We start from the raw sequence: 14,137 nt of genomic DNA, 5'->3' as shown, positions 1-14,137 counted from the left end.
GTCTCCAGGGGGGGGGGGGGGGGGAGAACTCCAGCTGCTGCTAATTATGGTGATATTGCAAAGTATTAAGGCATATAGAAGATTATTGGAAGCAAAATTATCAAGCGAGCATATTAAATGGACAAAGGTGTTCATGTTGTATATGTACAAAATTAGAATTTAAGGGGCGCCTGGGTGGCTTAGTCGGTTAAGCGTCTGACTTTCGCTTAGGTCATGATCTCGCGGTTCGTGGGTTCGAGCCCCGCGTGGGGCTCTGTGCTGACTGCCAGCTCAGAGCCTGGAGCCTGTTTCAGTCTGTGACTCCCTCTCTCTCTGACCCTCCCCTGCTCGCGCTGTCTCTCTCTCTCTCTCTCTCTCCTAGAAATAAATAAAAATATTTAAAAAAAATTAGAATTTAAAAAATTTTGTAGTGTGTTTATGTTTAGAATCTAAAATTAAATACAAACAGTGCTGTTTTTGAGGCCATACTTGCCCACCACATGAGGCAAATTAGGCATCTTTTAATTGTAGTGCTATTTGTTCTGCTCAAATAAAGTTTTCATCCACTTTCATCCACATCTATTTATATGACATAAACATGCTTCAATGAGCAATGTGAAATGGAGAAGGGGGAGTAAGAGGAAAAAAAGAGAGGAGCGTTCAAAGAAATATTCAACAGCTTATCAAGGTGCAGGTAAAAGTACCTCATTTTACAAACACACACACACACACACACACACCACTTAGACATCCTAGCAAACGACCATAAAGAATATATAACCTTTTCTTTCTTTCCCTTTCCCTCTATCCTTCCTCCCTCCAAAATAACATTACTATTTCTGAAAACAAATTATTTAGGCCAACTAGTTAATTCTTTGTTTGCTATACTCAAGGAACAGCACAGGGAATCCAGCAAAAATATTTTTTTAAGTGACTAAGGCTACAAAATATGTTATTTTGTGTATATGCATATTTTTTAAGGTGCCCTCTTAGCGAGTGCTTAAGGTTTGTACTAAGAGCAAAACAATTACGGCACCTTTCTGCTTTTGCTGACAGCAACTCTTGACAACACAAATGTTCTGCGGATGTCTGAGAAATCTAAAAGAGATTGACATTTTACTCTGGAAAAAAAGGAAGATGTGGATTATTTTTCATACTTGTGTGAGCATATCTGTGGGGAATCCACTTATATGGGGCTCATGCCTTTAATTGCTCAAAATAGAACATCTGTGTTTGTCACATTTTATCACACATACTGCTATCACTCATGAGGTAGAATTACACCTAGTAAAGGCTTATCTGTGGACAGGCTGGGGTAAAATCTCTTTCTTGGAGGTCATTAAATATGCATATGCAAGAGGTACATCCTTAGAATTGTATTAGGGTTATCATATGGGTTTGCATATACTAATTTAAAAATTAGCAACAAAAACAGCTGATGTTTACCTAGAACTTACTTTGTATCAAGCACGGTGTAAAATGTTTTAAATGCCTCATGTCTTTAGCATCAAATCCATCCTATGGGGCAGATATTATTGTATGCCTCATTCCGGACGATGAAACAGACCTAGAGTGGTGAGTAATTTGAGTGGGTGCAGGCAGGCAGTAACTGGAAGGGCCAGGAAGGGAACTTAGACATCTCCTCCCAAGGCCTGCATTCTAATACAGTGCATAATACTCTGTGCTAGTAGATTTGGCCAAGTTATTTTACATGTCTCTTTAAACATAATTTTTGTAATATGTCATAGAGGAATTCTCTGCACTGGGGATTTTGCTCTTTTGGTAAGACCTAAGCTACACTGAGTTATCACTACAGAGGGCAGCCCTAAGAAGCTCCAAGTATTGATAAGAAGTCCAGTTCTAAGCATGGAACTGTCACATCACTATGTTGTACATCTCAAATTAATATCTCATTGTATGTCAACTATATTTCGATAACAATTGTTTTAAATACAGCAAATGAAATGAGATTGATTGGTGGGTGGATAGAGGGGTGGTTTGATGGAAAGCTGTGACAAAGTTTAGTAAAACGTTAATTGTAGGATCTGGATGATGCATACATGAGTATTCATCTAAAAGCTTTTCAGTTTGAAAATATTCTTAATGAAATTTTGGGAAAAAATGCAGTTATTGGGGATAAGGAAGATAAGCAAGGTAGTCCTATAAAAAAAGCTCCCCAAAGTAATGGATTTTGAAGAACAATCTCTGAAAGGGCAGAATGACTAAATGTCAGTAACAGGAGGCAGAAATGTTTTCCATGAGTGAAAATTGTAGAAGTAATAAAAACAGAGATCTCATCTGGAGAGTGAGGATAATTAAAAAGAAATATCAGACAGCCATTTGACAAAGCACAGTAACTCAAAATGGTAACAGACCCAAAATTCATTCTATCAAAATATCTTATCATTTTCTTTTATGGCATTTTGGTTCTATATGCTTACATAGAGATTAAATCATGGTTTGTGAAAAGGGTTTTCTAGAGGTTTGTATAAAGGGTCTATATTTTATATGTTGTTAATATGCCCTTGGATGATACACCTATTATTGTGTGTTACTATATAGGGTGAATATTGGTGAACCATGGGGGTAGTATATAGAATTCTCTTTTTAGTGATACCTAGAATGCTTTGCATTTCTTTTTTTTTAATGTTTATTTATTTATTTTAAGAGATAGAGAGCAAGTAGGGGAGGGGCAGAGAGAGAGGCAGACAGAGTCTGAAGCAGGCTCCACACTGTCAGCACAGAGCCCAGTTCGGGGCTTGAACCCATGAACCATGAGATCATGACCTGAGCAGAAACCAAGAGTTGGATGCTTCACAGACTGAGCCACCCAGCTGCCCCAGAACGCTTCACATTTCTGAATAAAAATTCATAATTAAATAATCTGAACTTTGTTACATCTCTGCATAGATGCAAACAGCATTATTATATTTAAGATGTCCATCTCTTGCTCCAAGACTATGTTGACGATTTAATCCTTTCTTTTGGCCTCAGCCTTTTCACACTGCATGTGTTTGCATGCAGGATCTTTCTCCCTCCAACAAAGCCAGTAAATTATAATGCTAACCAGATCTTAGTGTCTCTGACATTGTCTGCTTTTGCAGACTTGAGCTCAGAATAGCAGTAATTTGCTAACTCCCTGTGACTGGCTCACGAACAGTACTTGGCAGGGAGAGTGGAAGTGAGCAAGGGCGGGGTACTGCCATGGAGAAAGCCCAGAGGGAAGAGCTCTTGCCCTGTGACAGGATGCATGACGTGGGAAACTAGTCATTAAACTATGTGCACACGGCATACTTAGGCAGTGCCACACTTCTTTCCAAGACAATCTTCCTTGCTGTTTTGTCTATAAGCATGAGTTCAGAGTTAATCTGCGTATAGTTCTATAGCAAGAAAGGCTGGACAAATGGCTGCCTTCTATCATGTGGGCAGAAGAGCTACCAACAGAATACGAAGTATTGCTAGTGTCATCTGAGGAACCTGTGGTTTAATGGAAATAACGAAATGATAAACTTTAACATTCTAGTGTCACAGAACTACTCTTTGGATATTTGTCATTACAAAAGTTGAAGTAACGGAAATCTGTGTTCCTTTTACTATCCATTGTAAATACTTGAACACCTAGCCTACTGTGTGACTGTTATATGCTAATTTATATCATTCCAATTCCTTAGAATAATCCTGAGATTTACCTATATTTTCCACAGACTATGAAGAAGTTAACTGATACTCAGAATGATGAAATAATTTGTCCAAGATAGAAAGTTACTAGTGGCGATGGAATCCTTTCTTAAATGAGTCTGATGCCGAAACCTGAAGTCTTTTTATTATGCCATATTAATTCAGTGCTAGAAAGAGGAGGAGATTACTTATTAACTGGACTAGCTGCTTGTTTTTCTTTTCAGAACCTTCCTTGTACAAATCTGCTTGATGCACTCCATGAGTACAATTTTGATAAATGCTTTGCATTTCTGAGTAAAATTTAGCATGCTTTATAATAAATACTCTGACCTTATTTAAGCAGCGCATATAATGCTAGGCAACCCAGTTCTCCTAGCTGGAGACATGTAAAGCTATAGCTAACTTTGTTTCCAATGACTCAAGAACTAAAACATTTGGGACAAATCCTTAATTTGCCTAATATATTTTATAGGTTAACTCAAATTTTTGAAATAATTGGTATTGCATGGGCATGATTTATGTTTCATTATATGGACCTTGGCATATTTTAACAGCTCTTGTATTATGTACTGGTTTGTCAGCCGTAAGAAAGAAAGGATATTTTGGAAAAGTAAAAAATGCTAAGAATATTAAAAAACAAAACAAGCAAACAAACAGAAAAACAACTCACAATTCAGTCCTGGAATTATGTGGCCAAAAGAAACATTGAGCATAAATTCACAAATGAAAACATTTTCAAATGTCATCTTGATGGGGAAATTTGCCTCTTGTGAGATTTAACTGATACTATTCCCTACTCTTTAAATTTGATTTTTTCTTTCACTTTTCTTTTATTATGACTCTGTTTCAACAAGAGTTGTGACAGTTGGCTCTGCTATCACCTTCCCTCTTCTTAGGACAGGTAGTCTATGATGCTGATTTCTGGGATCTTCAAAAGGAGAAAACGAACACCAAGAAAAGAATGTGGGAAGACATTAGGGACCATGAGAGCTCCAGGAACTAAGCAAATTGGGACTGAAAAAGAATCACAGTCAAATGTTCAGGGTTATTCTATTCTTGTAAAATTAGTTCTTCAGTTTTTGAAATGTGCACTTCTTATCTTGCAAATTGCATGAACAAAAAGAACTAGATACTTGTCTTTCAATGTGACAAGAATTTTGGAAAACATTACCCCTTGAGAATGCTAAGCAAGATTATTAATATTAAAACACAACTTTTTCTGAATCTAAGTTTTTCTTTTCTACTGAAATGCCATTCACATCCCCTTTCAAAATTCATCTAATCTTGTGAAACCCAGGTACTAGGCTATAGCTCTCAGTGTGAATCTTTCCTAATTTCCATGTCATCCTCACCCTCAGTCTACTTCCTCGAGACAGAATTAATTAAACCTTCTTTTTCTTTCTCCCACTGTGTAACTAGTTCTTCCATTTAGCACTATTTAATTGTGCTCTGTATTACAGTCAGTTGTAGGTCTGTTTTCTGGGCTAAACTGTAATCCTTGAAAGCATCTTTTTACCTAAATCTACTCACAAACCTTAAGTACCTGGCAGATGGTGGCTGCACAGTTTTTGCTAACTTTCAATTCAATTCAATTATAATATCCGGATAAGTATCAGGTCCTTTTTACAAAGCTTAAAGCACAAAACAGATTATTTAGCAAATCTGGGTGTTAAAGTTGTGTTCCCATCTGCCCAAAGCCACCCTGCAAATTAGTGCTGAAACTGCTTCAAAAGCTGCCTGGCAAACTTTTTAGCAATCGATACTCATGGACTTCAAACTCCATTGTACCTTCCTCTTTTTCTTAATTTTTTAAAAAGTTTTAATAGTTTATTTATTTTTGAGACAGAGAGAGACAGAGAATGAGTGGGGGAGCGACAGAGAGAGAGAGGGAGACACAGAATCTGAAACAGGCTCCAGGCTCTGAGCTGTCAGCACAGAGCCCAACGTGGGGCTCGAAACCACGAACCATGAAATCATGACCTGGGCCGAAGTTGGACACTTAACCGACTGAGCCACCGTGGAGCCCCCCCATTGTACTTTCTGATGCCTGCATTTTCAGTAAGATCCCCTGTTGCTACTGATACACATCCAGGTTTGTCAACCACTGGTTTTAGGTAAAGCAAAATAAAATAATTTTTAAAAATTATACAAGATATAGGGGTGCCTGGGTGGTTCAGTCAGTTGAACATCCAGCTTTTGATTTTGGCAGGTCATGATTCCAAGGTCATGGGATTGAGCCCCATGTCGGGCTTCTCACTGAGTGTGGAAGCTGCTTAAGATTCTCTCTCCCTCTCTGCCTATCTCCCCCACTCACTCTCTCTCTCTAAAATATTAAAAAAAAAGTATACAAGATAAATTCATTTATTTAAGTAATGCATGTTGATCTTTAATTGCACATAATGTACAAAGCAGTTTATTACTGACTCTTCCATTAAGATGTAAGCTTCATGAAAGCAGGAAATTTCTCTGTCTTCTTTTCCTCTAAAACTCAATGTCCAGCACATGGGTAATGCAATCACCTCCTAATTTGTCTCTCTCAATTTCTATCAGGGGCAAGAATTATTTTTCCAAATTAAAAGCTGATCATATAATTTCCTTCCTGCAAGCCTAAAGCCCCCTTTCTCATATACAGTTTTCAAACTTTAATATCCATCAAAATAACTTAGAGAGCAGAAGGTTTACCACTGAGGGTAAACCCAAAACCTATTATAATTTTTAATCACAGCCAGTGTTGAAAACATTCACTTCAGTGAAAATAAGAGAGTCACAATATCTTGATATGGCACTCAAGATACTTCAAAAATTGGGCCCCAATTATTGCCCCAGTTTCTTTCTCTTAGACATTAACCCCTACGCACAAGTCTGATTAGGCTACTTACAATTTCCTAAACATGAAATAATCTTCATTCTTCCATGTAATTATATATAATTCTCCTTTCCCAGAATACTCTTATATCTCATCACCTGTAGTCAGTGAAGGTGTAATTACGGCTCAAGATCTGGTTCTAAAGGATACCCATGCTATAAAGCCATTTCCTTCCATTAGAATTAATTACTCCCTTCATTATGCTTCCAAAGAGTTTATGCTTCTTGTAGCATCCATTTCATGATATCATGATGTTTTTGTTGGCCTCTCCCATTTAAAGATTGTGAACTTGTCACAGGCACTTCAGGTGTCTGTGCAGCGTCTGACTTTAGTTCAGGTCATGATCTCACGGCTCATGGGTTCCAGCCCTGCATTAGGCTCTGTGCTGGCAGATCAGAGCCTGAAGCCTGCTTCAGATTCTGTGTCTTTGTCTCTCTCTGCCCTTCCCCTGCTCATGCTCTATCTCTTTCTTTCAAAAATAAACATTAAGAACATTTTTAAAAAAGATTATGAACCTGTTGAAGCACATATATATACATATTCACACACGTTTCATCTTTCTATCACTACCTTTTTGAATACTAATAGGCACATGATAAATGCTCAATAAATATTTGTTGAATTTCATTATAGATGTTTTACAATCTAGTACATGCACACATTTTACAAGATGACATTATAAGTGCTAATTATGAATCTATGATAATTAGCAGTAAGTTTGTAAGTATCAAACAAATGGAACTTAATTACAATAGTATGCATATTTTAAAAATAATGGTTTGATATTTTTTGCATCTAATTTTCCAAAGAATACCTTTATTTCTCTAATTGATTACTTTAATTCTTCATATAAGTCAGCCAGAGAGCAGAAACATCTATTTATATCATAATTCCTCTATGACATGTATTTCCATAAAACTCAATCAAATTAGAAAGGTGAGTCTAAGTGTTAAATGTTTTAATTGGCACTTTATAAATGTTTGTTAAAGGAATGACTGAGTAAATTATTATTCTGAAGCTATGTCTAAACTGATAAATCAGGTGGTTACAAAGAGAAAAGATTAGTTAAATGTTTTCTGCTTTAAAAAATTTTAATGTAACTTTCTGCAATATTAGTGTTTTACAAAAAATGTGATTTAGAATGCCTTATAATAACACTCCAACATATTTTCGGTCATTAAAAAAATTTTTTTAAATGTTTTATTTCTTTCTGAGAGAGAGAGAGAGACAGCGTGAGCAGGGGAGGGTCAGAGAGAGAGGGAGACACAGAATCTGAAACAGGCTCCAGGCTCTGAGCTAGCTGTCAGCACAGAGCTGGATGTGGGGCTGAAACTCACAAACTGTGAGATTATGACCTGAGCAGAAGTCGGACACTTAACCAACTGAGCCACACAGGCTCCCTAATTTTTGAAAATTTTTAAGGAGGGGATGAATTCTTATGGCATAATTTATTAAAAGTAATGAAAATAGATTATACAAATTATTTTATGATATTAGAAATCATTTGAGGATACACTACCTCAAAAGTTTTATAAATGTCTTATCTTTAAATGTTTTATAGCCAATGAGAGAGCTTTGTTTTATATAAAGTTATCATTTACAGTAATAGCCAGTGAAACTGAATTTAAAGTATACACCATTGTTATGTGTAGTTCCTTTGACTCACCATTTAGGGCAAATGTCATTAACATGTTCATCATCTAGGATCACTACCTTTGAAAGTACTCTTTCTAATAATGCCCAAACTTTTGAAAGCTATAAACCAACATATCAACTTGAAGTAAGAGAATTTCTAAAATCTATTCATGAATGCTGAGGATGACCATAGTGAACACGCAGAAAATCCCACTCATTTTGTAAAAGAAGAAATAGAGACCAAGGAGAATCTGTGATTCACCAAAGGTCATACAGAAAATCAATGGCAGAGCTGGGACTAGAATTCAGGATCCCAGTGATTCATGTAGCAGTCTCTCACTAACTTATCCTGTCTTTTTTTTTTCTACTTCTGTTTACATGGGAAAACCCACTGACCTGGCTGGTACTCAAATCTCAACCATCATCAGTGTCTTGCTACACTGTAGCCTCAGTTTTCTTGAAACTCACTGTGCAAGTAACAAACCTTGTTGACTTATGCTGTTATTTTATACTTCAAAGTTTATTTTTGGGAGGGGAGTCTGAAACCACAGAAGCTTAGGTTAACTCTATGAATAAGCCTGAGAGGGGTTCCACATTTTACATTACAAATATCAGTATTTGTTGCATATTTTGAAGCAATTACTACTATATTACTTTGGAATAAAAATATTTAAACTGAGATAAACAACAAATGAAAAAATGTATTATTGCTTGGAAACCTTAACACTCTGGGTGGTCCCTGGGCTAATTTTTGTAATACATTAGATGGTTTGTTTTGCTTCTTGTAGGAACTTACAGATGAAATAGGAATTTAGGAAGAACCCCTCTGCTTTTGCATTGCATTTTGCTGTATGAAATCACAAATACTCCATTATAACTATATAATCTTTCTCCTAAATCTTCAATATCTTTCTCTTTATTCGTCTTTCCACTCAACCTGCAAACATAATCAAGATATTCTCATTCTGGAACAATTAACTGAAACCAAGCACCCATTCCATCTCTTACTTAACACCCCTCCCATTTCCTGAATCACTCTGTCTGTCACCTGTTCTGTTACTACCTTATGTATTTGTACATTTTTTAGAGCATGCAATGATGCCTAGCATGTAGTGGGCAAACAGGAAACACTTCATAAGTATTCTCCTACCTGAATTTTAGGTTGTTTGATTTCTCTGTGCTGTTCACTTCTGCTAATTAACATGAACTTGCAAATAAACAAAGGCAGTGGTACAAATAAACAGAAGTTCCTCATAAAGTAAGCCCAATTTTCAGATCACTTCTCTGAATTTGGAAGAGTTTGCATTTATTGAGATGGAAAAGTACAATTCCAGATCTATCAGGTGCTCTCATAGAACCAGGGACTTTCCTTTATCAGAAACTATCAAGCTGAAATTTAAAATGTTGTGTAAAATCCTCTGGGTAATATCAGTCTCTCCAAATGAGGACAAGAAAACCACCCAAGTTGTTTCATGGTTAGCTGAAAGTTCCCTAGGGGGACAAGGATTCTGCCTGGCACAGAACAGAGGCTCAACAATTATCTATTGAATGAGTGAATGAACATACCGAGAAGATTTCAGTAGCTCATGATACTAAAGTTAAAAATTAAATTTAGAAGGGGATATTCAGTATACTTGGCAATTAGATTAAATGTTGCACAGGTAATTTAGAGAACTTTTTGATGACTATTGTGAATTGCAAAGTATTTTACCCTTGAAATTGATTCATTTATAAATAAATTCATTAGCAAATAATTTCAAATATCCAAAGCTTTCATACGGAGAGCTCTTTAAGGGAGATTGTATAAGTTTTCTCTTTCTTCATTCTTTTAAACTAAAAGCTGAAGAGTGACATAGCCATTATTTCCCTATGCCTTAAAATCTAGTAAGTTATATCAAACTCTATTCAGGTTGGAAAATAAATATGTTTGCTCTGTGCTTTGGATATAGATTAAAGCCATAAAAACAGCAAGATTTACTCTGAATCTGTTAATTAGACCAAAAGCTCTTATACCCTGTTTTTAGGACTACTGTTTGCATTTGTCATGTTTCAGTCTATTTCATCTCATACAGGTCTACGAGCCTGTAATAGTGAAAATACACAAGCACTCTTTTTCTTTTAGGACACTATTATTTTGCTACAGTTTTGTCAGGATTTCTATGATGTTCCTTTAAATAGAAAAGATGCATACACATAATATTTCGCATTTTGAAAACAACATTCTCCTCATAATGCATAGGAATTGTCATAATAGCTTTCCCTTGGGGTTTTAGTGCTTTATGTTTACCTTTAAAATACTTTTTTTTTTCTTTTTTATTAACTTATTTTGAAGAGCGTAGGCATTCATGTGTGTGAGGCTGAGAAATTTTTTTTTAGTTCACTTATTTATTGAGAGAGAGACAGAGAAAGACAGAGAGAGAGCATCCAGGGCTGGGGCAGAGAGAGGAAGAGAGAGAATCCTAAGCAGGAGAATAGCTACTGATACCAAAGAGCCTGATGCAGGGGTGGATCCCATGCACAGAAGCATGAGATCACGAGTCTGAAAATCATGAGTCTGATGCTTAACTGACTGAGCCACCCAGGTGCCCTGAGAAATATTTGTAATACTAAAATATAATCATTTTTAGCTGTGATACTAGTCTTGCTGGTATCTTAGAATGTGACTAAGAAAATCCAGTTCACAAGCTACACTGATTTCCATAATGTGCAAGTGAGAAGAGTGTTGTTTCTTTGGCCTTTGTAGCTATGAGCCTTGAAATGTTTGCAAAAATATTTGAAGTAACTGATCTATGCCTTAGTTTCAGATTTTATTCAAGTTCCCTTCTTGTAATGCCACAATACTGAACACTAATATATCTTTTCATGTAAAAGATCCAAAATTTATTCATTTTGCTAAGTTCTTAAATTGATAATTTTTAACCTGGGTAGTTGGTAGCATATTGGGATTGTTAAGGAAGATGGTTAAATCCGAGAACTTGGAGAGAACATTTAAAAAGTCCTTCTTAGAAGCACACCTGGGTGGGTCAGTTGGTTAAGCACACAACTCTTGATTTTGGCTCTGGTCCTGGTTCTTGATTTCAAGCCCTGCATCGAGCTCAGCCCGCCTAAGTTTCTGTCTCCCTCTTTCTCTGCCCCTCCCAGCTTGCTCCCTCTCTCTCTCAAAATAAATAAAAATAAACTTTAAAAAATTCTTCTTGGAGTTAAATAATTTAAATAAATACCTAGCATTAATTGGAAACAAAATTTATACTAGATTACCCGGAATATTTTCTAGAATTATAGTTTCACTGACGATATTAACTAAGTTAAAAGACACATTTATCAGTGAAAGACTATAGCTAGCCTAGGAAAAACATGTTACAGAGAAGGCAATTTCTTTTGATGTATGTGTATCAGGATGTAGGGTAGAGAAATACAGGATAAAGGCAATCTTCTACTATCATCTTTCATAATAAGTTAATGAGTTGTATCCTGCCTGATAGATCAATCTTATGTGAATTCAAGTATTATCAGCACACCAAAGAGTAATTGATCACTTCTAAACACTCTAATACATTTTAGATTCTGGATCTTTTAAGGATTGGGCCACTCATACTACTGAAGCATGCCTCCATTTAAAAATAAAGGAGAATTACAGGTCATTCAAGTACCATTGGATCTTTCATGTTTAAATAGATCAAACTGCAGAATTTAGCATATGAATAACAGGATACCTGTTCCAGGATACCTGCAAGAAAAGTAGACTTTTTTGTTTTTTGGAAAAAAGGCAAATTATAATCAGTTCCATCCATTACAATGCTGTATATTAAACACTAATTTGAACGTAATAAAGGCCACCAGGCTCTAAAAGTAAATAAATAAAATAAAATTAAAGTAGAATTAAAATATTATGTCCCTCTTCTTGCTTTACAAGCTTTTTAAATTTAGCAAGACTGTTTGGCCTACATTATTCAAATATGTGCATAAATTATTAGTTACATCATTTTTGCAGATGAAGGCTGGTTTTTAAATCTTTTTTAATGTTTTTATTTATTTTTGAGAGAGAGAGAGAGAGAGACAGAGAGACAGAATACTAGTGACGGAGGGGCAGAGAGAGAAGGAGACATAGAATTCAAAGCAGGCTCCAGGCTCTGAACTGCCAGCGCAGTGCCCAACACATGGCTTGAAGTTGGGAACTGCAATATCATGACCTGAGTCATGACTCTTAACCAACTAAGCCACCCAGGCTCCCCTGAAGCCTGGTTTTTGTGGAAATGTTTTATCTTTTACTTACCCAAGATGAATAGCAGCCCTGTATTACACAGAAAGGTAAGGCAGGGACATATAGGAAATGTGAATAGAATGAAAGAAGTTGTGAAAACGAGGATTAGTGGGTCATAATGCAGGGTGAAGATGGAAAGCCCATAAGAATTTTGATGTGGGAAACAACAGCCGAAGAAAAAAAAAAGTTCCTTACTGCCTACAGCCCATTGACAAGTTCTTGAGGCAGGCAGAGTCTGGAAGCTCAGCTGCCTCGATGGTGACACTTTGCTAAGGGAAAAAGGGAATCTTACCATAACGTTATCCTGACCCCTCAGGATCCTGTAAGTCTCCTTGAATGTACAAAAATTCCTTCGGAAACTTACTTTATCTCTACCCCCAAGATATATGTTGGGAATCATATTTCAAGCCTATGGCTCCCTGATATATATCTGAATGGTCTCATGACTCAGGTTTTACTAGGCAGTAATAAACGACCTTTTCCTAACAAAAGCTAGCCCCTCAAGGTCCTGAAATCCTTACTTCCAAAATTCCTTAGAGACTTAGGCTATCCCTAACCTTCTCCCAACTTGAAGGTATATGATCAGTCACCCATCACAATCCCAGGGCAGCTCTTTCTGCCCATGGGTCCTGTTCTTGTGCTTAATAAAACCATCTTTGTGCACCAAAAATGTCTCAAGAATTCTTTCTTGGCCATCAGCTCTGGTAAGAAAGGGGCACCTGGGTGGCTTAGTCAGTAAAGCACCTGACTCTTGAATTCAGCTCAGGTCATGATCTCACTGTGCTGACAGCACAGAGCCTGTTTGGGATTCTCTCTTCCTCTCTCAGCCCCTCCTCCGCTCATGCACACACTTGTGCACATGTTCTATCTTTGTCTCTCTCTCAAAATAAATAAGCATTAAAAAAATAAAATGGTAAAAAAATTAAAATAGTATTAAAAAATAAAGCTGTGATTTTTGATAGAAGGGAAACACAAAGTGAGTTTCAAATTCAACTTGACTTTCTGCTTGAGGACACTTTCTAAATTATGGCACAAAATTGTGAACCCAAACAGATATCAGCAGTCTGTTTCAATGAAGAGATATATATATACTGAGGTAGGTGGTATGCATAGGACAGGGTTTTAGAAACCGGAAAGAAGCTCAGAGAAGTAGGATAAAGTCTACCTAGAGATTTTGTCAGAACACTAAATTGCATATACTTGAGTGAAAATCTTTGAGGCTTAGCAAGGAATAGCTACTGGGAATCTTTGAGACAAGCATACATTCTGGAGGTTCCGTAGTCCTTGGAGACAGTAGATGTCTCAGAAGCAGAATGGAGGGATTTCACTAAGGCAAATTGATAGCTCAAAAAGGCCCTGGCTTAGCAATAGTACTACTGCATATATGCTTTAACAAAGTCTGAAAACAATCCTTGGAGGATCACCAAAGCTGATGACTAAATTTACTGCAAGAACAAATATCAAACTAACTGTGATCAGGAAGAAATGCAGATCTACATGCAGATCTACAAGCATGAATAACTTGTGATAGAATGGAATATATGTACGAAAATGTAAAATCATGTGTCCTGTCTTATTTTTATAAAAGAAAATTGACTAGGGGCGCCTGGGTGGCTCAGTTAGTTAAGTGTCCAACTTAGGCTCAGGTCATGATCTCATGGTCCATGAGTTGGAGCCCCACACTGGGCTCTGTGCTAAAAGCACAGAGCACTCTTCAG

The sequence above is a fragment of the Crocuta crocuta genome, unplaced genomic scaffold, assembly GCF_008692635.1.
Source record: "Crocuta crocuta isolate KB4526 unplaced genomic scaffold, BGI_CrCroc_1.0 scaffold78, whole genome shotgun sequence".
Taxonomy (NCBI): Eukaryota; Metazoa; Chordata; class Mammalia; order Carnivora; family Hyaenidae; genus Crocuta; species Crocuta crocuta.
This window is presented reverse-complemented; position numbering follows the sequence as displayed.